We start from the raw sequence: 24,978 nt of genomic DNA, 5'->3' as shown, positions 1-24,978 counted from the left end.
GCGGCTCTTAGCTCCGGAGAGCATCGTACCTTCGTCTTTAGCGTCTTTTGTGGTCTACATCCTAGCAGAAAGCTTTTCCACTCTGTCTGGCAAGGAAAACCTGCGGGAGCACAGAAAACATCTCCCATTGTGTTCTGGACGTTGCACAGAGGTCTGCCAAGTGTTTGGCATGAAGGAAAGAAAAGTTGTCCAAAACAGCTTCCAATCGAAGATTCGTGTGATTGGAAACGTCAGGAAAGTGTAAGGTACTGTTTTCTATCAGTTGGCAAGCTGCGCACACAATCCCAGTGTTGTACAGCTTCCTTCTTCACCTTTGCGATGCTGCCGCTCTCTCTGGCTCCCGGAGCGAAGAAGCGGCTTCGTCGCGCAAAGACGATTATACCGCTCACAGTGCTCTCTTAGCGCCGCTTCTGCCGAAAGAAGCCCGGGAGCGGCTCTTAGCTCCGGAGAGCATCGTACCTTCGTCTTTAGCGTCTTTTGTGGTCTACATCCTAGCAGAAAGCTTTTCCACTCTGTCTGGCAAGGAAAACCTGCGGGAGCACAGAAAACATCTCCCATCGTCTTCTGGACGTTGCACGGAGGTCTGCCAAGTGTTTGGCATGAAGGAAAGAAAAGTTGTCCAAAACAGCTTCCAATCGAAGATTCATGTGATTGGAAACGTCAGGAAAGTGTAAGGTACTGTTTTCTATCAGTTGGCAAGCTGCGCACACAATCCCAGTGTTGTACAGCTTCCTTCTTCACCTTTGCGATGCTGCCGCTCTCTCCGGCTCCCGGAGCCGAAGAAGCGGCTTCTTCGCGCAAAGACGATTGTACCGCTCACAGTGCTCTCTTAGCGCCGCTTCTGCCGAAAGAAGCCCGGGAGCGGCTCTTAGCTCCGGAGAGCATCGTACCTTCGTCTTTAGCGTCTTTTGTGGTCTACATCCTAGCAGAAAGCTTTTCCACTCTGTCTGGCAAGGAAAACCTGCGGGAGCACAGAAAACATCTCCCATCGTCTTCTGGACGTTGCACGGAGGTCTGCCAAGTGTTTGGCATGAAGGAAAGAAAAGTTGTCCAAAACAGCTTCCAATCGAAGATTCGTGTGTTTGGAAACGTCAGGAAAGGGTAAGGTACTGTTTTCTATCAGTTGGCAAGCTGCGCACACAATCCCAGTGTTGTACAGCTTCCTTCTTCACCTTTGCGATGCTGCCGCTCTCTCCGGCTCCCGGAGCCGAAGAAGCGGCTTCTTCGCGCAAAGACGATTGTACCGTTCACAGTGCTCTCTTAGCGCCGCTTCTGCCGAAAGAAGCCCGGGAGCGGCTCTTAGCTCCGGAGAGCATCGTACCTTCGTCTTTAGCGTCTTTTGTGGTCTACATCCTAGCAGAAAGCTTTTCCACTCTGTCTGGCAAGGAAAACCTGCGGGAGCACAGAAAACATCTCCCATCGTGTTGTGGACGTTGCACGGAGGTCTGCCAAGTGTTTGGCATGAAGGAAAGAAAAGTTGTCCAAAACAGCTTCCAATCAAAGATTCGTGTGATTGGAAACGTCAGGAAAGTGTAAGGTACTGTTTTCTATCAGTTGGCAAGCTGCGCACACAATCCCAGTGTTGTACAGCTTCCTTCTTCACCTTTGCGATGCTGCCGCTCTCTCCGGCTCCCGGAGCCGAAGAAGCGGCTTCTTCGCGCAAAGACAATTGTACGCTCACAGTGCTCTCTTAGCGCCGCTTCTGCCGAAAGAAGCCCGGGAGCGGCTCTTAGCTCCGGAGAGCATCGTACCTTTGTCTTTAGCGTCTTTTGTGGTCTACATCCTAGCAGAAAGCTTTTCCACTCTGTCTGGCAAGGAAAACCTGCGGGAGCACAGAAAACATCTCCCATCGTCTTCTGGACGTTGCACGGAGGTCTGCCAAGTGTTTGGCATGAAGGAAAGAAAAGTTGTCCAAAACAGCTTCCAATCGAAGATTCGTGTGATTGGAAACGTCAGGAAAGTGTAAGGTACTGTTTTCTATCAGTTGGCAAGCTGCGCACACAATGCCTGTGTTGTACAGCTTCCTTCTTCACCTTTCCAATGCTGCCGCTCTCTCCGGCTCTCGGAGCCGAAGAAGCGGCTTCTTCGCGCAAAGACGATTGTACCGCTCACAGTGCTCTCTTAGCGCCGCTTCTGCCGAAAGAAGCCCGGGAGCGGCTCTTAGCTCCGGAGAGCATCGTACCTTCGTCTTTAGCGTCTTTTGTGGTCTACATCCTAGCAGAAAGCTTTTCCACTCTGTCTGGCAAGGAAAACCTGCGGGAGCACAGAAAACATCTCCCATCGTGTTCTGGACGTTGCACAGAGGTCTGCCAAGTGTTTGGCATGAAGGAAAGAAAAGTTGTCCAAAACAGCTTCCAATCGAAGATTCGTGTGATTGGAAACGTCAGGAAAGTGTAAGGTACTGTTTTCTATCAGTTGGCAAGCTGCGCACACAATGCCAGTGTTGTACAGCTTCCTTCTTCACCTTTCCGATGCTGACGCTCTCTCCGGCTCCCGGAGCCGAAGAAGCGGCTTCTTCGCGCAAAGACGATTGTACCGCTCACAGTGCTCTCTTAGCGCCGCTTCTGCCGAAAGAAGCCCGGGAGCGGCTCTTAGCTCCGGAGAGCATCGTACCTTCGTCTTTAGCGTCTTTTGTGGTCTACATCCTAGCAGAAAGCTTTTCCACTCTGTCTGGCAAGGAAAACCTGCGGGAGCACAGAAAACATCTCCCATCGTGTTCTGGACGTTGCACGGAGGTCTGCCAAGTGTTTGGCATGAAGGAAAGAAAAGTTGTCCAAAACAGCTTCCAATCGAAGATTCGTGTGTTTGGAAACGTCAGGAAAGTGTAAGGTACTGTTTTCTATCAGTTGGCAAGCTGCGCACACAATCCCAGTGTTGTACAGCTTCCTTCTTCACCTTTGCGATGCTGCCGCTCTCTCCGGCTCCCGGAGCCGAAGAAGCGGCTTCTTCGCGCAAAGACGATTGTACCGTTCACAGTGCTCTCTTAGCGCCGCTACTGCCGAAAGAAGCCCGGGAGCGGCTCTTAGCTCCGGAGAGCATCGTACCTTTGTCTTTAGCGTCTTTTGTGGTCTACATCCTAGCAGAAAGCTTTTCCACTCTGTCTGGCAAGGAAAACCTGCGGGAGCACAGAAAACATCTCCCATCGTGTTCTGGACGTTGCACGGAGGTCTGCCAAGTGTTTGGCATGAAGGAAAGAAAAGTTGTCCAAAACAGCTTCCAATCGAAGATTCGTGTGATTGGAAACGTCAGGAAAGTTGTAAGGTACTGTTTTCTATCAGTTGGCAAGCTGCGCACACAATGCCAGTGTTGTACACCTTCCTTCTTCACCTTTCCGATGCTGCCTCTCTCTCCGGCTCCCGGAGCCGAAGAAGCGGCTTCTTCGCGCAAAGACGATTGTACCGCTCACAGTGCTCTCTTAGCGCCGCTTCTGCCGAAAGAAGCCCGGGAGCGGCTCTTAGCTCCGGAGAGCATCGTACCTTCGTCTTTAGCGTCTTTTGTGGTCTACATCCTAGCAGAAAGCTTTTCCACTCTGTCTGGCAAGGAAAACCTGCGGGAGCACAGAAAACATCTCCCATCGTCTTCTTGACGTTGCACGGAGGTCTGCCAAGTGTTTGGCATGAAGGAAAGAAAAGTTGTCCAAAACAGCTTCCAATCGAAGATTCGTGTGATTGGAAACGTCAGGAAAGTGTAAGGTACTGTTTTCTATCAGTTGGCAAGCTGCGCACACAATCCCAGTGTTGTACAGCTTCCTTCTTCACCTTTGCGATGCTGCCGCTCTCTCCGGCTCCCGGAGCCGAAGAAGCGGCTTCTTCGCGCAAAGACGATTGTACCGCTCACAGTGCTCTCTTAGCGCTGCTTCTGCCGAAAGAAGCCCGGGAGCGGCTCTTAGCTCCGGAGAGCATCGTACCTTCGTCTTTAGCGTCTTTTGTGGTCTACATCCTAGCAGAAAGCTTTTCCACTCTGTCTGGCAAGGAAAACCTGCGGGAGCACAGAAAACATCTCCCATCGTCTTCTGGACGTTGCACGGAGGTCTGCCAAGTGTTTGGCATGAAGGAAAGAAAAGTTGTCCAAAACAGCTTCCAATCGAAGATTCGTGTGATTGGAAACGTCAGGAAAGTGTAAGGTACTGTTTTCTATCAGTTGGCAAGCTGCGCACACAATGCCAGTGTTGTACAGCTTCCTTCTTCACCTTTGCGATGCTGCCGCTCTCTCCGGCTCCCGGAGCCGAAGAAGCGGCTTCTTCGCGCAAAGACGATTGTACCGCTCACAGTGCTCTCTTAGCGCCGCTTCTGCCGAAAGAAGCCCGGGAGCGGCTCTTAGCTCTGGAGAGCATCGTACCTTCGTCTTTAGCGTCTTTTGTGGTCTACATCCTAGCAGAAAGCTTTTCCACTCTGTCTGGCAAGGAAAACCTGCGGGAGCACAGAAAACATCTCCCATCGTGTTCTGGACGTTGCACGGAGGTCTGCCAAGTGTTTGGCATGAAGGAAAGAAAAGTTGTCCAAAACAGCTTCCAATCGAAGATTCGTGTGATTGGAAACGTCAGGAAAGTGTAAGGTACTGTTTTCTATCAGTTGGCAAGCTGCGCACACAATCCCAGTGTTGTACAGCTTCCTTCTTCACCTTTCCGTTGCTGCCGCTCTCTCCGGCTCCCGGAGCCGAAGAAGCGGCTTCTTCGCGCAAAGACGATTGTACCGCTCACAGTGCTCTCTTAGCGCCGCTTCTGCCGAAAGAAGCCCGGGAGCGGCTCTTAGCTCCGGAGAGCATCGTACCTTCGTCTTTAGCGTCTTTTGTGGTCTACATCCTAGCAGAAAGCTTTTCCACTCTGTCTGGCAAGGAAAACCTGCGGGAGCACAGAAAACATCTCCCATCGTGTTCTGGACGTTGCACGGAGGTCTGCCAAGTGTTTGGCATGAAGGAAAGAAAAGTTGTCCAAAACAGCTTCCAATCGAAGATTCTATGTGTTTGGAAACGTCAGGAAAGTGTAAGGTACTGTTTTCTATCAGTTGGCAAGCTGCGCACACAATCCCAGTGTTGTACAGCTTCCTTCTTCACCTTTGCGATGCTGCCGCTCTCTCCGGCTCCCGGAGCCGAAGAAGCGGCTTCTTCGCGCAAAGACGATTGTACCGCTCACAGTGCTCTCTTAGCGCCGCTTCTGCCGAAAGAAGCCCGGGAGCGGCTCTTAGCTCCGGAGAGCATCGTACCTTCGTCTTTAGCGTCTTTTGTGGTCTACATCCTAGCAGAAAGCTTTTCCACTCTGTCTGGCAAGGAAAACCTGCGGGAGCACTGAAAACATCTCCCATCGTGTTCTGGACGTTGCACGGAGGTCTGCCAAGTGTTTGGCATGAAGGAAAGAAAAGTTGTCCAAAAAAGCTTCCAATCAAAGATTCGTGTGATTGGAAACGTCAGGAAAGTGTAAGGTACTGTTTTCTATCACTTGGCAAGCTGCGCACACAATCCCAGTGTTGTACAGCTTCCTTCTTCACCTTTCCGATGCTGCCGCTCTCTCCGGCTCCCGGAGCCGAAGAAGCGGCTTCTTCGCGCAAAGACGATTGTACCGCTCACAGTGCTCTCTTAGCGCCGCTTCTGCCGAAAGAAGCCCGGGAGCGGCTCTTAGCTCCGGAGAGCATCGTACCTTCGTCTTTAGCGTCTTTTGTGGTCTACATCCTAGCAGAAAGCTTTTCCACTCTGTCTGGCAAGGAAAACCTGCGGGAGCACAGAAAACATCTCCCATCGTGTTCTGGACGTTGCACGGAGGTCTGCCAAGTGTTTGGCATGAAGGAAAGAAAAGTTGTCCAAAACAGCTTCCAATCGAAGATTCGTGTGATTGGAAACGTCAGGAAAGTGTAAGGTACTGTTTTCTATCAGTTGGCAAGCTGCGCACACAATCCCAGTGTTGTACAGCTTCCTTCTTCACCTTTGCGATGCTGCCGCTCTCTCCGGCTCCCGGAGCCGAAGAAGCGGCTTCTTCGCGCAAAGACGATTGTACGCTCACAGTGCTCTCTTAGCGCCGCTTCTGCCGAAAGAAGCCCGGGAGCGGCTCTTAGCTCCGGAGAGCATCGTACCTTCGTCTTTAGCGTCTTTTGTGGTCTACATCCTAGCAGAAAGCTTTTCCACTCTGTCTGGCAAGGAAAACCTGCGGGAGCACAGAAAACATCTCCCATCGTCTTCTGGACATTGCACGGAGGTCTGCCAAGTGTTTGGCATGAAGGAAAGAAAAGTTGTCCAAAACAGCTTCCAATCGAAGATTCGTGTGATTGGAAACGTCAGGAAAGTGTAAGGTACTGTTTTCTATCAGTTGGCAAGCTGCGCACACAATGCCTGTGTTGTACAGCTTCCTTCTTCACCTTTCCGATGCTGCCGCTCTCTCCGGCTCTCGGAGCCGAAGAAGCGGCTTCTTCGCGCAAAGACGATTGTACCGCTCACAGTGCTCTCTTAGCGCCGCTTCTGCCGAAAGAAGCCCGGGAGCGGCTCTTAGCTCCGGAGAGCATCGTACCTTCGTCTTTAGCGTCTTTTGTGGTCTACATCCTAGCAGAAAGCTTTTCCACTCTGTCTGGCAAGGAAAACCTGCGGGAGCACAGAAAACATCTCCCATCGTCTTCTGGACGTTGCACAGAGGTCTGCCAAGTGTTTGGCATGAAGGAAAGGAAAGTTGTCCAAAACAGCTTCCAATCGAAGATTCGTGTGATTGGAAACGTCAGGAAAGTTGTAAGGTACTGTTTTCTATCAGTTGGCAAGCTGCGCACACAATCCCAGTGTTGTACAGCTTCCTTCTTCACCTTTCCGATGCTGCCGCTCTCTCCGGCTCCCGGAGCCGAAGAAGCGGCTTCTTCGCGCAAAGACGATTGTACCGCTCACAGTGCTCTCTTAGCGCCGCTTCTGCCGAAAGAAGCCCGGGAGCGGCTCTTAGCTCCGGAGAGCATCGTACCTTCGTCTTTAGCGTCTTTTGTGGTCTACATCCTAGCAGAAAGCTTTTCCACTCTGTCTGGCAAGGAAAACCTGCGGGAGCACAGAAAACATCTCCCATCGTGTTCTGGACGTTGCACGGAGGTCTGCCAAGTGTTTGGCATGAAGGAAAGAAAAGTTGTCCAAAACAGCTTCCAATCGAAGATTCGTGTGTTTGGAAACGTCAGGAAAGTGTAAGGTACTGTTTTCTATCAGTTGGCAAGCTGCGCACACAATCCCAGTGTTGTACAGCTTCCTTCTTCACCTTTGCGATGCTGCCGCTCTCTCCGGCTCCCGGAGCCGAAGAAGCGGCTTCTTCGCGCAAAGACGATTGTACCGTTCACAGTGCTCTCTTAGCGCCGCTACTGCCGAAAGAAGCCCGGGAGCGGCTCTTAGCTCCGGAGAGCATCGTACCTTTGTCTTTAGCGTCTTTTGTGGTCTACATCCTAGCAGAAAGCTTTTCCACTCTGTCTGGAAAGGAAAACCTGCGGGAGCACAGAAAACATCTCCCATCGTGTTCTGGACGTTGCACGGAGGTCTGCCAAGTGTTTGGCATGAAGGAAAGAAAAGTTGTCCAAAACAGCTTCCAATCGAAGATTCGTGTGATTGGAAACGTCAGGAAAGTTGTAAGGTACTGTTTTCTATCAGTTGGCAAGCTGCGCACACAATGCCAGTGTTGTACACCTTCCTTCTTCACCTTTCCGATGCTGCCTCTCTCTCCGGCTCCCGGAGCCGAAGAAGCGGCTTCTTCGCGCAAAGACGATTGTACCGCTCACAGTGCTCTCTTAGCGCCGCTTCTGCCGAAAGAAGCCCGGGAGCGCCTCTTAGCTCCGGAGAGCATCGTACCTTCGTCTTTAGCGTCTTTTGTGGTCTACATCCTAGCAGAAAGCTTTTCCACTCTGTCTGGCAAGGAAAACCTGCGGGAGCACAGAAAACATCTCCCATCGTCTTCTGGACGTTGCACGGAGGTCTGCCAAGTGTTTGGCATGAAGGAAAGAAAAGTTGTCCAAAACAGCTTCCAATCGAAGATTCGTGTGATTGGAAACGTCAGGAAAGTGTAAGGTACTGTTTTCTATCAGTTGGCAAGCTGCGCACACAATCCCAGTGTTGTACAGCTTCCTTCTTCACCTTTGCGATGCTGCCGCTCTCTCCGGCTCCCGGAGCCGAAGAAGCGGCTTCTTCGCGCAAAGACGATTGTACCGCTCACAGTGCTCTCTTAGCGCCGCTTCTGCCGAAAGAAGCCCGGGAGCGGCTCTTAGCTCCGGAGAGCATCGTACCTTTGTCTTTAGCGTCTTTTGTGGTCTACATCCTAGCAGAAAGCTTTTCCACTCTGTCTGGCAAGGAAAACATGCGGGAGCACAGAAAACATCTCCCATCGTCTTCTGGACGTTGCACGGAGGTCTGCCAAGTGTTTGGCATGTAGGAAAGAAAAGTTGTCCAAAACAGCTTCCAATCGAAGATTCGTGTGATTGGAAACGTCAGGAAAGTTGTAAGGTACTGTTTTCTATCAGTTGGCAAGCTGCGCACACAATGCCAGTGTTGTACACCTTCCTTCTTCACCTTTCCGATGCTGCCTCTCTCTCCGGCTCCCGGAGCCGAAGAAGCGGCTTCTTCGCGCAAAGACGATTGTACCGCTCACAGTGCTCTCTTAGCGCCGCTTCTGCCGAAAGAAGCCCGGGAGCGGCTCTTAGCTCCGGAGAGCATCGTACCTTCGTCTTTAGCGTCTTTTGTGGTCTACATCCTAGCAGAAAGCTTTTCCACTCTGTCTGGCAAGGAAAACCTGCGGGAGCACAGAAAACATCTCCCATCGTCTTCTGGACGTTGCACGGAGGTCTGCCAAGTGTTTGGCATGAAGGAAAGAAAAGTTGTCCAAAACAGCTTCCAATCGAAGATTCGTGTGTTTGGAAACGTCAGGAAAGTGTAAGGTACTGTTTTCTATCAGTTGGCAAGCTGCGCACACAATCCCAGTGTTGTACAGCTTCCTTCTTCACCTTTGCGATGCTGCCGCTCTCTCCGGCTCCCGGAGCCGAAGAAGCGGCTTCTTCGCGCAAAGACGATTGTACCGTTCACAGTGCTCTCTTAGCGCCGCTACTGCCGAAAGAAGCCCGGGAGCGGCTCTTAGCTCCGGAGAGCATCGTACCTTTGTCTTTAGCGTCTTTTGTGGTCTACATCCTAGCAGAAAGCTTTTCCACTCTGTCTGGAAAGGAAAACCTGCGGGAGCACAGAAAACATCTCCCATCGTGTTCTGGACGTTGCACGGAGGTCTGCCAAGTGTTTGGCATGAAGGAAAGAAAAGTTGTCCAAAACAGCTTCCAATCGAAGATTCGTGTGATTGGAAACGTCAGGAAAGTTGTAAGGTACTGTTTTCTATCAGTTGGCAAGCTGCGCACACAATGCCAGTGTTGTACACCTTCCTTCTTCACCTTTCCGATGCTGCCTCTCTCTCCGGCTCCCGGAGCCGAAGAAGCGGCTTCTTCGCGCAAAGACGATTGTACCGCTCACAGTGCTCTCTTAGCGCCGCTTCTGCCGAAAGAAGCCCGGGAGCGGCTCTTAGCTCCGGAGAGCATCGTACCTTCGTCTTTAGCGTCTTTTGTGGTCTACATCCTAGCAGAAAGCTTTTCCACTCTGTCTGGCAAGGAAAACCTGCGGGAGCACAGAAAACATCTCCCATCGTCTTCTGGACGTTGCACGGAGGTCTGCCAAGTGTTTGGCATGAAGGAAAGAAAAGTTGTCCAAAACAGCTTCCAATCGAAGATTCGTGTGATTGGAAACGTCAGGAAAGTGTAAGGTACTGTTTTCTATCAGTTGGCAAGCTGCGCACACAATGCCAGTGTTGTACAGCTTCCTTCTTCACCTTTGCGATGCTGCCGCTCTCTCCGGCTCCCGGAGCCGAAGAAGCGGCTTCTTCGCGCAAAGACGATTGTACCGCTCACAGTGCTCTCTTAGCGCCGCTTCTGCCGAAAGAAGCCCGGGAGCGGCTCTTAGCTCCGGAGAGCATCGTACCTTTGTCTTTAGCGTCTTTTGTGGTCTACATCCTAGCAGAAAGCTTTTCCACTCTGTCTGGCAAGGAAAACATGCGGGAGCACAGAAAACATCTCCCATCGTCTTCTGGACGTTGCACGGAGGTCTGCCAAGTGTTTGGCATGTAGGAAAGAAAAGTTGTCCAAAACAGCTTCCAATCGAAGATTCGTGTGATTGGAAACGTCAGGAAAGTTGTAAGGTACTGTTTTCTATCAGTTGGCAAGCTGCGCACACAATCCCAGTGTTGTACAGCTTCCTTCTTCACCTTTGCGATGCTGCCGCTCTGTCCGGCTCCCGGAGCCGAAGAATCGGCTTCTTCGCGTAAAGACGATTGTACAGCTCACAGTGCTCTCTTAGCGCCGCTTCTGCCGAAAGAAGCCCGGGAGCGGCTCTTAGCTCCGGAGAGCATCGTACCTTCGTCTTTAGCGTCTTTTGTGGTCTACATCCTAGCAGAAAGCTTTTCCACTCTGTCTGGCAAGGAAAACCTGCGGGAGCACAGAAAACATCTCCCATCGTGTTCTGGACGTTGCACGGAGGTCTGCCAAGTGTTTGGCCTGAAGGAAAGAGAAGTTGTCTAAAACAGCTTCCAATCGAAGATTCTATGTGATTGGAAACGTCAGGAAAGTGTAAGGTACTGTTTTCTATCAGTTGGCAAGCTGCGCACACAATCCCAGTGTTGTACAGCTTCCTTCTTCACCTTTGCGATGCTGCCGCTCTCTCCGGCTCCTGGAGCCGAAGAAGCGGCTTCTTCGCGCAAAGACGATTGTACCGCTCACAGTGCTCTCTTAGCGCCGCTTCTGCCGAAAGAAGCCCGGGAGCGGCTCTTAGCTCCGGAGAGCATCGTACCTTCGTCTTTAGCGTCTTTTGTGGTCTACATCCTAGCAGAAAGCTTTTCCACTCTGTCTGGCAAGGAAAACCTGCGGGAGCACAGAAAACATCTCCCATCGTCTTCTGGACGTTGCACGGAGGTCTGCCAAGTGTTTGGCATGAAGGAAAGAAAAGTTGTCCAAAACAGCTTCCAATCGAAGATTCGTGTGATTGGAAACGTCAGGAAAGTTGTAAGGTACTGTTTTCTATCAGTTGGCAAGCTGCGCACACAATCCCAGTGTTGTACAGCTTCCTTCTTCACCTTTGCGATGCTGCCTCTCTCTCCGGCTCCCGGAGCCGAAGAAGCGGCTTCTTCGCGCAAAGACGATTGTACCGCTCACAGTGCTCTCTTAGCGCCGCTTCTGCCGAAAGAAGCCCGGGAGCGGCTCTTAGCTCCGGAGAGCATCGTACCTTCGTCTTTAGCGTCTTTTGTGGTCTACATCCTAGCAGAAAGCTTTTCCACTCTGTCTGGCAAGGAAAACCTGCGGGAGCACAGAAAACATCTCCCATCGTCTTCTGGACGTTGCACGGAGGTCTGCCAAGTGTTTGGCATGAAGGAAAGAAAAGTTGTCCAAAACAGCTTCCAATCGAAGATTCGTGTGATTGGAAACGTCAGGAAAGTGTAAGGTACTGTTTTCTATCCGTTGGCAAGCTGCGCACACAATCCCAGTGTTGTACAGCTTCCTTCTTCACCTTTCCGATGCTGACGCTCTCTCCGGCTCCCGGAGCGAAGAAGCGGCTTCTTCGCGCAAAGACGATTGTACCGCTCACAGTGCTCTCTTAGCGCCGCTTCTGCCGAAAGAAGCCCGGGAGCGGCTCTTAGCTCCAGAGAGCATCGTACCTTCGTCTTTAGCGTCTTTTGTGGTCTACATCCTAGCAGAAAGCTTTTCCACTCTGTCTGGCAAGGAAAACCTGCGGGAGCACAGAAAACATCTCCCATCGTGTTCTGGACGTTGCACGGAGGTCTGCCAAGTGTTTGGCATGAAGGAAAGAAAAGTTGTCCAAAACAGCTTCCAATCAAAGATTCGTGTGATTGGAAACGTCAGGAAAGTGTAAGGTACTGTTTTCTATCAGTTGGCAAGCTGCGCACACAATCCCAGTGTTGTACAGCTTCCTTCTTCACCTTTGCGATGCTGCCGCTCTCTCCGGCTCCCGGAGCCGAAGAAGCGGCTTCTTCGCGCAAAGACGATTGTACCGCTCACAGTGCTCTCTTAGCGCCGCTTCTGCCGAAAGAAGCCCGGGAGCGGCTCTTAGCTCCGGAGAGCATCCTACCTTCGTCTTTAGCGTCTTTTGTGGTCTACATCCTAGCAGAAAGCTTTTCCACTCTGTCTGGCAAGGAAAACCTGCGGGAGCACAGAAAACATCTCCCATCGTCTTCTGGACGTTGCACGGAGGTCTGCCAAGTGTTTGGCATGAAGGAAAGAAAAGTTGTCCGAAACAGCTTCCAATCGAAGATTCGTGTGATTGGAAACGTCAGGAAAGTGTAAGGTACTGTTTTCTATCAGTTGGCAAGCTGCGCACACAATGCCAGTGTTGTACAGCTTCCTTCTTCACCTTTCCGATGCTGCCGCTCTCTCCGGCTCCCGGAGCCGAAGAAGCGGCTTCTTCGCGCAAAGACGATTGTACCGCTCACAGTGCTCTCTTAGCGCCGCTTCTGCCGAAAGAAGCCCGGGAGCGGCTCTTAGCTCTGGAGAGCATCGTACCTTCGTCTTTAGCGTCTTTTGTGGTCTACATCCTAGCAGAAAGCTTTTCCACTCTGTCTGGCAAGGAAAACCTGCGGGAGCACAGAAAACATCTCCCATCGTGTTCTGGACGTTGCACGGAGGTCTGCCAAGTGTTTGGCATGAAGGAAAGAAAAGTTGTCCAAAACAGCTTCCAATCGAAGATTCGTGTGATTGGAAACGTCAGGAAAGTGTAAGGTACTGTTTTCTATCAGTTGGCAAGCTGCGCACACAATGCCAGTGTTGTACAGCTTCCTTCTTCACCTTTCCGTTGCTGCCGCTCTCTCCGGCTCCCGGAGCCGAAGAAGCGGCTTCTTCGCGCAAAGACGATTGTACCGCTCACAGTGCTCTCTTAGCGCCGCTTCTGCCGAAAGAAGCCCGGGAGCGGCTCTTAGCTCCGGAGAGCATCGTACCTTCGTCTTTAGCGTCTTTTGTGGTCTACATCCTAGCAGAAAGCTTTTCCACTCTGTCTGGCAAGGAAAACCTGCGGGAGCACAGAAAACATCTCCCATCGTGTTCTGGACGTTGCACGGAGGTCTGCCAAGTGTTTGGCATGAAGGAAAGAAAAGTTGTCCAAAACAGCTTCCAATCGAAGATTCTATGTGTTTGGAAACGTCAGGAAAGTGTAAGGTACTGTTTTCTATCAGTTGGCAAGCTGCGCACACAATGCCAGTGTTGTACAGCTTCCTTCTTCACCTTTGCGATGCTGCCGCTCTCTCCGGCTCCCGGAGCCGAAGAAGCGGCTTCTTCGCGCAAAGACGATTGTACCGCTCACAGTGCTCTCTTAGCGCCGCTTCTGCCGAAAGAAGCCCGGGAGCGGCTCTTAGCTCCGGAGAGCATCGTACCTTCGTCTTTAGCGTCTTTTGTGGTCTACATCCTAGCAGAAAGCTTTTCCACTCTGTCTGGCAAGGAAAACCTGCGGGAGCACAGAAAACATCTCCCATCGTGTTCTGGACGTTGCACGGAGGTCTGCCAAGTGTTTGGCATGAAGGAAAGAAAAGTTGTCCAAAACAGCTTCCAATCGAAGATTCGTGTGATTGGAAACGTCAGGAAAGTGTAAGGTACTGTTTTCTATCAGTTGGCAAGCTGCGCACACAATGCCAGTGTTGTACAGCTTCCTTCTTCACCTTTGCGATGCTGCCGCTCTCTCCGGCTCCCGGAGCCGAAGAAGCGGCTTCTTCGCGCAAAGACGATTGTACCGCTCACAGTGCTCTCTTAGCGCCGCTTCTGCCGAAAGAAGCCCGGGAGCGGCTCTTAGCTCCGGAGAGCATCGTACCTTCGTCTTTAGCGTCTTTTGTGGTCTACATCCTAGCAGAAAGCTTTTCCACTCTGTCTGGCAAGGAAAACCTGCGGGAGCACAGAAAACATCTCCCATCGTCTTCTGGACGTTGCACGGAGGTCTGCCAAGTGTTTGGCATGAAGGAAAGAAAAGTTGTCCAAAACAGCTTCCAATCGAAGATTCGTGTGATTGGAAACGTCAGGAAAGTGTAAGGTACTGTTTTCTATCAGTTGGCAAGCTGCGCACACAATCCCAGTGTTGTACAGCTTCCTTCTTCACCTTTGCGATGCTGCCGCTCTCTCCGGCTCCCGGAGCCGAAGAAGCGGCTTCTTCGCGCAAAGACGATTGTACGCTCACAGTGCTCTCTTAGCGCCGCTTCTGCCGAAAGAAGCCCGGGAGCGGCTCTTAGCTCCGGAGAGCATCGTACCTTCGTCTTTAGCGTCTTTTGTGGTCTACATCCTAGCAGAAAGCTTTTCCACTCTGTCTGGCAAGGAAAACCTGCGGGAGCACAGAAAACATCTCCCATCGTCTTCTGGACATTGCACGGAGGTCTGCCAAGTGTTTGGCATGAAGGAAAGAAAAGTTGTCCAAAACAGCTTCTAATCGAAGATTCGTGTGATTGGAAACGTCAGGAAAGTGTAAGGTACTGTTTTCTATCAGTTGGCAAGCTGCGCACACAATCCCAGTGTTGTACAGCTTCCTTCTTCACCTTTCCGATGCTGCCGCTCTCTCCGGCTCTCGGAGCCGAAGAAGCGGCTTCTTCGCGCAAAGACGATTGTACCGCTCACAGTGCTCTCTTAGCGCCGCTTCTGCCGAAAGAAGCCCGGGAGCGGCTCTTAGCTCCGGAGAGCATCGTACCTTCGTCTTTAGCGTCTTTTGTGGTCTACATCCTAGCAGAAAGCTTTTCCACTCTGTCTGGCAAGGAAAACCTGCGGGAGCACAGAAAACATCTCCCATCGTGTTCTGGACGTTGCACAGAGGTCTGCCAAGTGTTTGGCATGAAGGAAAGAAAAGTTGTCCAAAACAGCTTCCAATCGAAGATTCGTGTGATTGGAAACGTCAGGAAAGTTGTAAGGTACTGTTTTCTATCAGTTGGCAAGCTGCGCACACAATCCCAGTGTTGTACAGCTTCCTTCTTCACCTTTCCGATGCTGCCGCTCTCTCCGGCTCCCGGAGCCGAAGAAGCGGCTTCTTCGCGCAAAGACGATTGTACCGCTCACAGTGCTCTCTTAGCGCCGCTTCTGCCGAAAGAAGCCCGGGAGCGGCTCTTAGCTCCGGAGAGCATCGTACCTTCGTCTTTAGCGTCTTTTGTGGTCTACATCCTAGCAGAAAGCTTTTCCACTCTGTCTGGCAAGGAAAACCTGCGGGAGCACAGAAAACATCTCCCATCGTGTTCTGGACGTTGCACGGAGGTCTGCCAAGTGTTTGGCATGAAGGAAAGAAAAGTTGTCCAAAACAGCTTCCAATCGAAGATTCGTGTGATTGGAAACGTCAGGAAAGTGTAAGGTACTGTTTTCTATCAGTTGGCAAGCTGCGCACACAATCCCAGTGTTGTACAGCTTCCTTCTTCACCTTTCCGATGCTGCCGCTCTCTCCGGCTCCCGGAGCCGAAGAAGCGGCTTCTTCGCGCAAAGACGATTGTACCGCTCACAGTGCTCTCTTAGCGCCGCTTCTGCCGAAAGAAGCCCGGGAGCGGCTCTTAGCTCCGGAGAGCATCGTACCTTTGTCTTTAGCGTCTTTTGTGGTCTACATCCTAGCAGAAAGCTTTTCCACTCTGTCTGGCAAGGAAAACCTGCGGGAGCACAGAAAACATCTCCCATCGTGTTCTGGACGTTGCACGGAGGTCTGCCAAGTGTTTGGCATGAAGGAAAGAAAAGTTGTCCAAAACAGCTTCCAATCGAAGATTCGTGTGATTGGAAACGTCAGGAAAGTTGTAAGGTACTGTTTTCTATCAGTTGGCAAGCTGCGCACACAATGCAAGTGTTGTACACCTTCCTTCTTCACCTTTCCGATGCTGCCTCTCTCTCCGGCTCCCGGAGCCGAAGAAGCCTTCTTCGCGCAAAGACGATTGTACCGCTCACAGTGCTCTCTTAGCGCCGCTTCTGCCGAAAGAAGCCCGGGAGCGGCTCTTAGCTCCGGAGAGCATCCTACCTTCGTCTTTAGCGTCTTTTGTGGTCTACATCCTAGCAGAAAGCTTTTCCACTCTGTCTGGCAAGGAAAACCTGCGGGAGCACAGAAAACATCTCCCATCGTCTTCTGGACGTTGCACGGAGGTCTGCCAAGTGTTTGGCATGAAGGAAAGAAAAGTTGTCCAAAACAGCTTCCAATCGAAGATTCGTGTGATTGGAAACGTCAGGAAAGTGTAAGGTACTGTTTTCTATCAGTTGGCAAGCTGCGCACACAATCCCAGTGTTGTACAGCTTCCTTCTTCACCTTTCCGATGCTGCCGCTCTCTCCGGCTCCCGGAGCCGAAGAAGCGGCTTCTTCGCGCAAAGACGATTGTACCGCTCACAGTGCTCTCTTAGCGCCGCTTCTGCCGAAAGAAGCCCGGGAGCGGCTCTTAGCTCCGGAGAGCATCGTACCTTTGTCTTTAGCGTCTTTTGTGGTCTACATCCTAGCAGAAAGCTTTTCCACTCTGTCTGGCAAGGAAAACCTGCGGGAGCACAGAAAACATCTCCCATCGTGTTCTGGACGTTGCACGGAGGTCTGCCAAGTGTTTGGCATGAAGGAAAGAAAAGTTGTCCAAAACAGCTTCCAATCGAAGATTCGTGTGATTGGAAACGTCAGGAAAGTTGTAAGGTACTGTTTTCTATCAGTTGGCAAGCTGCGCACACAATGCCAGTGTTGTACACCTTCCTTCTTCACCTTTCCGATGCTGCCTCTCTCTCCGGCTCCCGGAGCCGAAGAAGCGGCTTCTTCGCGCAAAGACGATTGTACCGCTCACAGTGCTCTCTTAGCGCCGCTTCTGCCGAAAGAAGCCCGGGAGCGGCTCTTAGCTCCGGAGAGCATCGTACCTTCGTCTTTAGCGTCTTTTGTGGTCTACATCCTAGCAGAAAGCTTTTCCACTCTGTCTGGCAAGGAAAACCTGCGGGAGCACAGAAAACATCTCCCATCGTGTTCTGGACGTTGCACGGAGGTCTGCCAAGTGTTTGGCATGAAGGAAAGAAAAGTTGTCCAAAACAGCTTCCAATCGAATATTCATGTGATTGGAAACGTCAGGAAAGTGTAAGGTACTGTTTTCTATCAGTTGGCAAGCTGCGCACACAATCCCAGTGTTGTACAGCTTCCTTCTTCACCTTTCCGTTGCTGCCGCTCTCTCCGGCTCCCGGAGCCGAAGAAGCGGCTTCTTCGCGCAAAGACGATTGTACCGCTCACAGTGCTCTCTTAGCGCCGCTTCTGCCGAAAGAAGCCCGGGAGCGGCTCTTAGCTCCGGAGAGCATCGTACCTTCGTCTTTAGCGTCTTTTGTGGTCTACATCCTAGCAGAAAGCTTTTCCACTCTGTCTGGCAAGGAAAACCTGCGGGAGCACAGAAAACATCTCCCATCGTCTTCTGGACGTTGCACGGAGGTCTGCCAAGTGTTTGGCATGAAGGAAAGGAAAGTTGTCCAAAACAGCTTCCAATCGAAGATTCGTGTGATTGGAAACGTCAGGAAAGTTGTAAGGTACTGTTTTCTATCAGTTGGCAAGCTGCGCACACAATGCCAGTGTTGTACAGCTTCCTTCTTCACCTTTGCGATGCTGCCTCTCTCTCCGGCTCCCGGAGCCGAAGAAGCGGCTTCTTCGCGCAAAGACGATTGTACCGCTCACAGTGCTCTCTTAGCGCCGCTTCTGCCGAAAGAAGCCCGGGAGCGGCTCTTAGCTCCGGAGAGCATCGTACCTTCGTCTTTAGCGTCTTTTGTGGTCTACATCCTAGCAGAAAGCTTTTCCACTCTGTCTGGCAAGGAAAACCTGCGGGAGCACAGAAAACATCTCCCATCGTGTTCTGGACGTTGCACGGAGGTCTGCCAAGTGTTTGGCATGAAGGAAAGAAAAGTTGTCCAAAACAGCTTCCAATCAAAGATTCGTGTGATTGGAAACGTCAGGAAAGTGTAAGGTACTGTTTTCTATCAGTTGGCAAGCTGCGCACACAATCCCAGTGTTGTACAGCTTCCTTCTTCACCTTTGCGATGCTGCCGCTCTCTCCGGCTCCCGGAGCCGAAGAAGCGGCTTCTTCGCGCAAAGACGATTGTACCGCTCACAGTGCTCTCTTAGCGCTGCTTCTGCCGAAAGAAGCCCGGGAGCGGCTCTTAGCTCCGGAGAGCATCGTACCTTCGTCTTTAGCGTCTTTTGTGGTCTACATCCTAGCAGAAAGCTTTTCCACTCTGTCTGGCAAGGAAAACCTGCGGGAGCACAGAAAACATCTCCCATCGTCTTCTGGACGTTGCACGGAGGTCTGCCAAGTGTTTGGCATGAAGGAAAGAAAAGTTGTCCAAAACAGCTTCCAATCGAAGATTCGTGTGATTGGAAACGTCAGGAAAGTGTAAGGTACTGTTTTCTATCAGTTGGCAAGCTGCGCACACAATCCCAGTGTTGTACAGCTTCCTTCTTCACCTTTGCGATGCTGCCGCTCTCTCCGGCTCCCGGAGCCGAAGAAGCGGCTTCTTCGCGCAAAGACGATTGTACCGCTCACAGTGCTCTCTTAGCGCCGCTTCTGCCGAAAGAAGCCCGGGAGCGGCTCTTAGCTCCGGAGAGCATCGTACCTTCGTCTTTAGCGTCTTTTGTGGTCTACATCCTAGCAGAAAGCTTTTCCACTCTGTCTGGCAAGGAAAACCTGCGGGAGCACAGAAAACATCTCCCATCGTGTTCTGGACGTTGCACGGAGGTCTGCCAAGTGTTTGGCATGAAGGAAAGAAAAGTTGTCCAAAACAGCTTCCAATCAAAGATTCGTGTGATTGGAAACGTCAGGAAAGTGTAAGGTACTGTTTTCTATCAGTTGGCAAGCTGCGCACACAATCCCAGTGTTGTACAGCTTCCTTCTTCACCTTTGCGATGCTGCCGCTCTCTCCGGCTCCCGGAGCCGAAGAAGCGGCTTCTTCGCGCAAAGACGATTGTACCGCTCACAGTGCTCTCTTAGCGCCGCTTCTGCCGAAAGAAGCCCGGGAGCGGCTCTTAGCTCCGGAGAGCATCGTACCTTCGTCTTTAGCGTCTTTTGTGGTCTACATCCTAGCAGAAAGCTTTTCCACTCTGTCTGGCAAGGAAAACCTGCGGGAGCACAGAAAACATCTCCCATCGTCTTCTGGACGTTGCACGGAGGTCTGCCAAGTGTTTGGCATGAAGGAAAGAAAAGTTGTCCAAAACAGCTTCCAATCGAAGATTCGTGTGATTGGAAACGTCAGGAAAGTGTAAGGTACTGTTTTCTATCAGTTGGCAAGCTGCGCACACAATCCCAGTGTTGTACAGCTTCCTTCTTCACCTTTGCGATGCTGCCGCTCTCTCCGGCTCCCGGAGCCGAAGAAGCGGCTTCTTCGCGCAAAGACGATTGTACCGCTCACAGTGCTCTCTTAGCGCCGCTTCTGCCGAAAGAAGCCCGGGAGCGGCTCTTAGCTCCGGAGAGCATCGTACCTTCGTCTTTAGCGTCTTTTGTGGTCTACATCCTAGCAGAAAGCTTTTCCACTCTGTCTGGCAAGGAAAACCTGCGGGAGCACAGAAAACATCTCCCATCGTCTTCTGGATGTTGCACGGAGGTCTGCCAAGTGTTTGGCATGAAGGAAAGAAAAGTCGTCCAAAACAGCTTCCAATCGAAGATTCGTGTGATTGGAAACGTCAGGAAAGTGTAAGGTACTGTTTTCTATCAGTTGGCAAGCTGCGCACACAATGCCAGTGTTGTACAGCTTCCTTCTTCACCTTTGCGATGCTGCCGCTCTCTCCGGCTCCCGGAGCCGAAGAAGCGGCTTCTTCGCGCAAAGACGATTGTACCGTTCACAGTGCTCTCTTAGCGCCGCTTCTGCCGAAAGAAGCCCGGGAGCGGCTCTTAGCTCCGGAGAGCATCGTACCTTCGTCTTTAGCGTCTTTTGTGGTCTACATCCTAGCAGAAAGCTTTTCCACTCTGTCTGGCAAGGAAAACCTGCGGGAGCACCGAAAACATCTCCCATCGTGTTCTGGAGGTTGCACGGAGGTCTGCCAAGTGTTTGGCATGAAGGAAAGAAAAGTTGTCCAAAACAGCTTCCAATCGAAGATTCGTGTGATTGGAAACGTCAGGAAAGTGTAAGGTATTGTTTTCTATCAGTTGGCAAGCTGCGCACACAATCCCAGTGTTGTACAGCTTCCTTCTTCACCTTTGCGATGCTGCCGCTCTCTCCGGCTCCCGGAGCCGAAGAAGCGGCTTCTTCGCGCAAAGACGATTGTACCGCTCACAGTGCTCTCTTAGCGCCGCTTCTGCCGAAAGAAGCCCGGGAGCGGCTCTTAGCTCCGGAGAGCATCGTACCTTCGTCTTTAGCGTCTTTTGTGGTCTACATCCTAGCAGAAAGCTTTTCCACTCTGTCTGGCAAGGAAAACCTGCGGGAGCACAGAAAACATCTCCCATCGTCTTCTGGACGTTGCACGGAGGTCTGCCAAGTGTTTGGCATGAAGGAAAGAAAAGTTGTCCAAAACAGCTTCCAATCGAAGATTCGTGTGATTGGAAACGTCAGGAAAGTTGTAAGGTACTGTTTTCTATCAGTTGGCAAGCTGCGCACACAATGCCAGTGTTGTACAGCTTCCTTCTTCACCTTTGCGATGCTGCCTCTCTCTCCGGCTCCCGGAGCCGAAGAAGCGGCTTCTTCGCGCAAAGACGATTGTACCGCTCACAGTGCTCTCTTAGCGCCGCTTCTGCCGAAAGAAGCCCGGGAGCGGCTCTTAGCTCCGGAGAGCATCGTACCTTCGTCTTTAGCGTCTTTTGTGGTCTACATCCTAGCAGAAAGCTTTTCCACTCTGTCTGGCAAGGAAAACCTGCGGGAGCACAGAAAACATCTCCCATCGTCTTCTGGACGTTGCACGGAGGTCTGCCAAGTGTTTGGCATGAAGGAAAGAAAAGTTGTCCAAAACAGCTTCCAATCAAAGATTCGTGTGATTGGAAACGTCAGGAAAGTGTAAGGTACTGTTTTCTATCAGTTGGCAAGCTGCGCACACAATCCCAGTGTTGTACAGCTTCCTTCTTCACCTTTGCGATGCTGCCGCTCTCTCCGGCTCCCGGAGCCGAAGAAGCGGCTTCTTCGCGCAAAGACGATTGTACCGCTCACAGTGCTCTCTTAGCGCCGCTTCTGCCGAAAGAAGCCCGGGAGCGGCTCTTAGCTCCGGAGAGCATCGTACCTTCGTCTTTAGCGTCTTTTGTGGTCTACATCCTAGCAGAAAGCTTTTCCACTCTGTCTGGCAAGGAAAACCTGCGGGAGCACAGAAAACATCTCCCATCGTGTTCTGGACGTTGCACGGAGGTCTGCCAAGTGTTTGGCATGAAGGAAAGAAAAGTTGTCCAAAACAGCTTCCAATCGAAGATTCGTGTGATTGGAAACGTCAGGAAAGTGTAAGGTACTGTTTTCTATCAGTTGGCAAGCTGCGCACACAATCCCAGTGTTGTACAGCTTCCTTCTTCACCTTTGCGATGCTGCCGCTCTCTCCGGCTCCCGGAGCCGAAGAAGCGGCTTCTTCGCGCAAAGACGATTGTACCGCTCACAGTGCTCTCTTAGCGCCGCTTCTGCCGAAAGAAGCCCGGGAGCGGCTCTTAGCTCCGGAGAGCATCGTACCTTCGTCTTTAGCGTCTTTTGTGGTCTACATCCTAGCAGAAAGCTTTTCCACTCTGTCTGGCAAGGAAAACCTGCGGGAGCACCGAAAACATCTCCCATCGTGTTCTGGACGTTGCACGGAGGTCTGCCAAGTGTTTGGCATGAAGGAAAGAAAAGTTGTCCAAAACAGCTTCCAATCGAAGATTCGTGTGATTGGAAACGTCAGGAAAGTGTAAGGTATTGTTTTCTATCAGTTGGCAAGCTGCGCACACAATCCCAGTGTTGTACAGCTTCCTTCTTCACCTTTGCGATGCTGCCGCTCTCTCCGGCTCCCGGAGCCGAAGAAGCGGCTTCTTCGCGCAAAGACGATTGTACCGCTCACAGTGCTCTCTTAGCGCCGCTTCTGCCGAAAGAAGCCCGGGAGCGGCTCTTAGCTCCGGAGAGCATCGTACCTTCGTCTTTAGCGTCTTTTGTGGTCTACATCCTAGCAGAAAGCTTTTCCACTCTGTCTGGCAAGGAAAACCTGCGGGAGCACAGAAAACATCTCCCATCGTGTTCTGGACGTTGCACGGAGGTCTGCCAAGTGTTTGGCATGAAGGAAAGAAAAGTTGTCCAAAACAGCTTCCAATCGAAGATTCGTGTGATTGGAAACGTCAGGAAAGTGTAAGGTACTGTTTTCTATCAGTTGGCAAGCTGCGCACACAATCCCAGTGTTGTACAGCTTCCTTCTTCACCTTTCCGATGCTGCCGCTCTCTCCGGCTCCCGGAGCCGAAGAAGCGGCTTCTTCGCGCAAAGACGATTGTACCGCTCACAGTGCTCTCTTAGCGCCGCTTCTGCCGAAAGAAGCCCGGGAGCGGCTCTTAGCTCCGGAGAGCATCGTACCTTCGTCTTTAGCGTCTTTTGTGGTCTACATCCTAGCAGAAAGCTTTTCCACTCTGTCTGGCAAGGAAAACCTGCGGGAGCACAGAAAACATCTCCCATCGTCTTCTGGACGTTGCACGGAGGTCTGCCAAGTGTTTGGCATGAAGGAAAGAAAAGTTGTCCAAAACAGCTTCCAATCGAAGATTCATGTGATTGGAAACGTCAGGAAAGTGTAAGGTACTGTTTTCTATCAGTTGGCAAGCTGCGCACACAATCCCAGTGTTGTACAGCTTCCTTCTTCACCTTTGCGATGCTGCCGCTCTCTCCGGCTCCCGGAGCCGAAGAAGCGGCTTCTTCGCGCAAAGACGATTGTACCGCTCACAGTGCTCTCTTAGCGCCGCTTCTGCCGAAAGAAGCCCGGGAGCGGCTCTTAGCTCCGGAGAGCATCGTACCTTCGTCTTTAGCGTCTTTTGTGGTCTACATCCTAGCAGAAAGCTTTTCCACTCTGTCTGGCAAGGAAAACCTGCGGGAGCACAGAAAACATCTCCCATCGTCTTCTGGACGTTGCACGGAGGTCTGCCAAGTGCTTGGCATGAAGGAAAGAAAAGTTGTCCAAAACAGCTTCCAATCGAAGATTCGTGTGATTGGAAACGTCAGGAAAGTGTAAGGTACTGTTTTCTATCAGTTGGCAAGCTGCGCACACAATCCCAGTGTTGTACAGCTTCCTTCTTCACCTTTCCGATACTGCCGCTCTCTCCGGCTCCCGGAGCGAAGAAGCGGCTTCTTCGCGCAAAGACGATTGTACCGCTCACAGTGCTCTCTTAGCGCCGCTTCTGCCGAAAGAAGCCCGGGAGCGGCTCTTAGCTCCGGAGAGCATCGTACCTTCGTCTTTAGCGTCTTTTGTGGTCTACATCCTAGCAGAAAGCTTTTCCACTCTGTCTGGCAAGGAAAACCTGCGGGAGCACCGAAAACATCTCCCATCGTGTTCTGGACGTTGCACGGAGGTCTGCCAAGTGTTTGGCATGAAGGAAAGAAAAGTTGTCCAAAACAGCTTCCAATCGAAGATTCGTGTGATTGGAAACGTCAGGAAAGTGTAAGGTATTGTTTTCTATCAGTTGGCAAGCTGCGCACACAATCCCAGTGTTGTACAGCTTCCTTCTTCACCTTTGCGATGCTGCCGCTCTCTCCGGCTCCCGGAGCCGAAGAAGCGGCTTCTTCGTGCAAAGACGATTGTACCGCTCACAGTGCTCTCTTAGCGCCGCTTCTGCCGAAAGAAGCCCGGGAGCGGCTCTTAGCTCCGGAGAGCATCGTACCTTTGTCTTTAGCGTCTTTTGTGGTCTACATCCTAGCAGAAAGCTTTTCCACTCTGTCTGGCAAGGAAAACCTGCGGGAGCACAGAAAACATCTCCCATCGTGTTCTGGACGTTGCACGGAGGTCTGCCAAGTGTTTGGCATGAAGGAAAGAAAAGTTGTCCAAAACAGCTTCCAATCGAAGATTCGTGTGATTGGAAACGTCAGGAAAGTGTAAGGTTCTGTTTTCTATCAGTTGGCAAGCTGCGCACACAATCCCAGTGTTGTACAGCTTCCTTCTTCACCTTTGCGATGCTGCCGCTCTCTCCGGCTCCCGGAGCCGAAGAAGCGGCTTCTTCGCGCAAAGACGATTGTACCGCTCACAGTGCTCTCTTAGCGCCGCTTCTGCCGAAAGAAGCCCGGGAGCGGCTCTTAGCTCCGGAGAGCATCGTACCTTCGTCTTTAGCGTCTTTTGTGGTCTACATCCTAGCAGAAAGCTTTTCCACTCTGTCTGGCAAGGAAAACCTGCGGGAGCACAGAAAACATCTCCCATCGTGTTCTGGACGTTGCACGGAGGTCTGCCAAGTGTTTGGCATGAAGGAAAGAAAAGTTGTCCAAAACAGCTTCCAATCAAAGATTCGTGTGATTGGAAACGTCAGGAAAGTGTAAGGTACTGTTTTCTATCAGTTGGCAAGCTGCGCACACAATCCCAGTGTTGTACAGCTTCCTTCTTCACCTTTCCGATGCTGCCGCTCTCTCCGGCTCCCGGAGCCGAAGAAGCGGCTTCTTCGCGCAAAGACGATTGTACCGCTCACAGTGCTCTCTTAGCGCCGCTTCTGCCGAAAGAAGCCCGGGAGCGGCTCTTAGCTCCGGAGAGCATCGTACCTTCGTCTTTAGCGTCTTTTGTGGTCTACATCCTAGCAGAAAGCTTTTCCACTCTGTCTGGCAAGGAAAACCTGCGGGAGCACTGAAAACATCTCCCATCGTCTTCTGGACGTTGCACGGAGGTCTGCCAAGTGTTTGGCATGAAGGAAAGAAAAGTTGTCCAAAACAGCTTCCAATCGAAGATTCGTGTGATTGGAAACGTCAGGAAAGTGTAAGGTACTGTTTTCTATCAGTTGGCAAGCTGCGCACACAATCCCAGTGTTGTACAGCTTCCTTCTTCACCTTTGCGATGCTGCCGCTCTCTCCGGCTCCCGGAGCCGAAGAAGCGGCTTCTTCGCGCAAAGACGATTGTACCGCTCACAGTGCTCTCTTAGC

The sequence above is a fragment of the Ammospiza caudacuta genome, chromosome 8 (genome assembly GCF_027887145.1).
Source record: "Ammospiza caudacuta isolate bAmmCau1 chromosome 8, bAmmCau1.pri, whole genome shotgun sequence".
Lineage (NCBI taxonomy): Eukaryota > Metazoa > Chordata > Aves > Passeriformes > Passerellidae > Ammospiza > Ammospiza caudacuta.
Note: the sequence above shows the minus strand (reverse complement) of the source record.